At 45.5% G+C, this 4,093-nt stretch overlaps 1 protein-coding gene across 1 annotated transcript in view; it reads right to left on the reverse strand.

The window, feature by feature from the left end:
- Positions 1 to 4,093, reverse strand: part of LOC148502971 (chemerin-like receptor 1) — a 190,557-nt gene that overhangs the window by 181,404 nt on the left and 5,060 nt on the right. The window lies entirely within an intron of this gene.

The following is a 4,093-nucleotide window of genomic DNA, read 5'->3' on the forward strand; positions in this document are numbered from 1 at the left end:
GAGTAAACCTATCACTGCGAAGCCAAGTGTCACCATGAGGACACTCCTGTGTCTGGATAAGGGAGTTTCATTTATTTTGAGTGGGTGGTGTTTTTTCTTTGTTTTTTACATTTGCTTAATGTACTTTTATGTATTTTTAGGTCACTTGGGTGGTTCTGAAAGTTAATAAACTTTCCTGAAGAGGTGAGTTTACAGGAAACACCTATTTATCATAATCCGCATTATTAATGTCCCTCAAATATTTAATGATAAATGAAAGGCCCCTGTGTGAGGGCATTCCACAGAGTGGGTGCAGTCAGAACCATCAATAGGAGCAAGTAACGAGTGTGGGTAAGAGATACAGATCTTGGGCAGAGTGGAGGAGTAGAGCTAGGAGATATTTTGAGATAAGCGAAGAGATGTATGTTGGTGTTGTTTTGTTAATAGCTTTATGCGTAAGTAGATGTATTTTAAATTGAATTCAGTAAAATACAGGCAGACAATGCAGGGACTGACAGAGTGGAGCAGCAGCAGATGAACATTTTGGAAGATCAGTCTAGCGAATGCGCTAAAAATAGATTGTAGGGATGAAAATCTGTTTAGGGGATGACCAGTAAGGAGGCTATACGATAATCAATGAAGGATTTAATGAGAGCATTAATTAACGTTTTTGCAGTGTCTTGTGTAAGAAATTGGTCTTTTCTTAGATGTATGTAAAATGATTTGGATACAGATTGGACGGGGAGACCAAAGACCAGTTCAGAGTTGAAGATGAGGCCTAGATAGTGAGTTTGTGGGGTAGGGTTATTGTCGTGTTGTCAACAGAAATAGAACTGTCAGGTCGGTAAATACTATTGGCCGGTGGGAATATAATTAACTCTGCTTTTAAAATATTAAGGGGCCTATTTATCAACAAGTTTTAAAACTCATTGGATATGATTAATTGTGCTCAAGACAATCAACTCCCAACTGTAATTTTTCAAACAGATGACAAGTGGTATCATGAGGGGTGTGTAGAGGGGTGACACCAAAACACCAAATTCCGGCTCCTCTGCAGTGACAGGAGCCTGGTGCTGACAGCCCAGTCTCCGGGAGTGAAGTCATCGGAATACCCCCCACCAGTGCGGCCATGCCCATTTATTTTAGGCCACGTATCCTTTTCTCTGGCGCGTTGGGATAGTCAGAGTGTGCACTGGATTTCAGCAGACCTGCTGATACCTCTGCAGATGACAGTTAGGAGCTGATTGGCTGGAGCACCAACTTGTTGCGTATGATAAAACTCGTTGATAAATGCAGGCTCAAAACTAGGATTTCTGTCACCCGGTGCAAGACAGTAGTTTGGCGCCCCCTCATGTTTTGATATTACTAATTGTCTTACTGAGCCCTCCCAACCCCCTCTCTATATTTATAATAACTTTACCTGCCCATTAATAACAGCACAGAAAAACTCTCCCACCTCACAGTCCCTCTCTGCACAGCCCTACTCATCAAATCCCTTTAACACCACAGCCTCCTCACACCACAGCCCCCTCAGTGCACAGCCTATTCACACCACAGCCCCCTCAGTGCACAGCCTACTCACACTACAGCCCCCTCAGTGCACAACCTACTCACACTACAGCTCCCTCAATGCAGAGCCTCCTCACACCACAGCCCCCTCAATGCAGAGCCTCCTCACACCACAGCCCCCTCAATGCAGAGCCTCCTCACACCACAGCCCCCTCAATGCAGAGCCTCCTCACACCACAGCCCCCTCAATGCAGACGCTATTCACACCACAGCCCCCTCAATGCAGAGCCTCCTCACACCACAGCCCCCTCAATGCAGATGCTATTCATACCACAGCCCCCTCAGTGCAGAGCCTAATCACACCACAACCCCTCTCCTCTGCCGGCCAGCAACCTTACCTGCCGGCTCCGGCACAGCAGGGGGACTGGTGACGACAGCAGCTGTAGATTGGCGGTGGAAGCACCATCATTAACGTAGAGGTCCAAGCTCTGAGTAACAGGCGGGCAGGTACTGGCTGCCCTCCCCAATGCTGCAACTGTCTTAACAGCTCCACGGCGCAGGGTACTGTGTGGGATTGGACTGGGAGAGACGTCATGATGTCTCTCCCAGTCCGAAAAGACACTGCAGGGATGGGGGAGGGGGCAGATGAAAAGGGGCAGGCAACAGCAGCAAGCTGCTTGCTGCCATGTGTAATGGTAGTGGTTCGCCTGGCACAGAAGGAGCCGAGTGCACCGCCACTGATAATATAGACGCCAGACTGGACATCAGCACCCCCTATATCCTGCACCCAGGGCACTGACTCCCCAGCCCCACCTAGTTGCGACCCTGATAAATGGGCCCCTAAGTTTGAGGTGGCAAGATGACAACAAAGATGAAATGGCAGAGAGACATTCAGTAATGCAGGCCAACACAGATGGTGAGAGATCTAGAAATTACAGGTAAATTTGGATATCCTCCATATAGAGAGGAAACTGAAATCAGAAAGAGTCGATTTGTTTTTGAAGAGAGGTGGTATAAATAGAGAAAAGCAGATGGCCCATGACAAGCCTTGTGGTATTGTGGTACTCCAACTGATAGAAGAAATGTAAAGGAGGTGAATGCAGAGAAGCAAACACTGAAGATACAATTTGATAGGTAGAATGAGAACCAGGTTAGGGCACTGTCTTGAAGACCTAGGGATTGTAGTGTTTTTTTGAGAAGAGATTGGTCAAAAGCAACAGAGAGAACCAAGGGATTTAGTAGTACGTATATAATGTCCTTTAAACATAACAGGGATCAAATCATTGACCACCTTAGTCAGTGCAGGGAAATAAGTCCAAAAAAGTTATGTGAGGCAAGAAAGTGTGTGAGGCAGATGTACAGTAGGCAAGTCTGGGCAAGGGAGACGACAGATGATACTTGGGTAGAGAGTTGGGATCAGAATTGAGATTACAGATTTTAGTTAGGATGAGGTGAGCTCAGGAGACAGGCTTGACTGATTTGTGAAGATCAAGGGGCATATTCAATTAGCCGCGATAATTTCGCAGCGGTCGGCAGAATGTACCTTTCGCTGACTTTGCGTGTTTTGGAGGCGAAAATTTTTTGTGCGCGGCCCCGCTTTTCACCCTATTCAATTCCAAAGGACGCGAAAACAGGACCCGGCGAAACGCATACAGGCGAAAAGTGCTGTCAGATTTGGGGAAATCAGCCTGACACCCCCCAAAAGATGCACTAACATTGGGGATCAATCTAGATGCCCCAGAATTGCTCTGCTGAAGGTATTTGGGGTACTTAAATGCTCTCAATAGCTGCTAATTGGTGTCTTTACACAAGTACTGAAGGTTAGCATTTAGCAGTTTTTTTTGGTGAAAATAACTAGTCCCAGCAAATTTGGGGTACATGAAAATGGGTGCAAGCATGGTTAAAAATCGCAAAAGTGAAGTTTTAAAAAACTTTAAAAATGCTCCTTCAGCAAGCACCTGCAATCCAAAAAAACGCCTCCCCGATACTTGCAGACCCCCAAAAGCTTACTTCGCTAGTTTTTAAGTTTGTACCCCGACTTTGTTTTTTTTCGCCCCCTTTTTCAGTAATTTTTTGGTGTGTTCTTAATTTTTTTTTAGGATTGTTTTGGCGTAGTTATGCTTTGGGGGCTGTCCCAAGGGTACTGAGTGGTTTCTCGATGTTTGCACCCCAAAACCACAATTCTGCACTTTTATTCACCACCTATTCATAGGCAAATCTTTTTCGCCTATTACATTGCATTTTCGCGTTTGTGGAAAGTATTTGGAATTGAATACGGTGATAGTTTTCCGCCTGGTGAAATGACGTCATCGGCGAAACTTTTTCGCCGAAAACGGCTTTTCGTGTCTAATTGAATACGGCCCTTAGGATCAAGAGGAGAGGTACTAGAGTATGGAAATAAGAAGAGAGTTGATACCTCATCTTCATTTAAAGTAGGATCATGTGAAGAGGTGCCAGGAGGTGCAGGAAAGACAAACAGAGTGATTGCATGAGAACGGTGTGGGTTAAACTTTTGAGTCTGGGGGCTGGCTTATGTAACACCATGTGACTTAGTTTTCCCTATTAGGATAGGTGTGTGTGTTTTAACTTGGAATGTGAGGCTGTG

Source organism: Taudactylus pleione, unplaced genomic scaffold (genome assembly GCF_031769625.1).
Source record: "Taudactylus pleione unplaced genomic scaffold, aTauple2 ptg000479l, whole genome shotgun sequence".
In the NCBI taxonomy this organism is placed as follows: domain Eukaryota; kingdom Metazoa; phylum Chordata; class Amphibia; order Anura; family Myobatrachidae; genus Taudactylus; species Taudactylus pleione.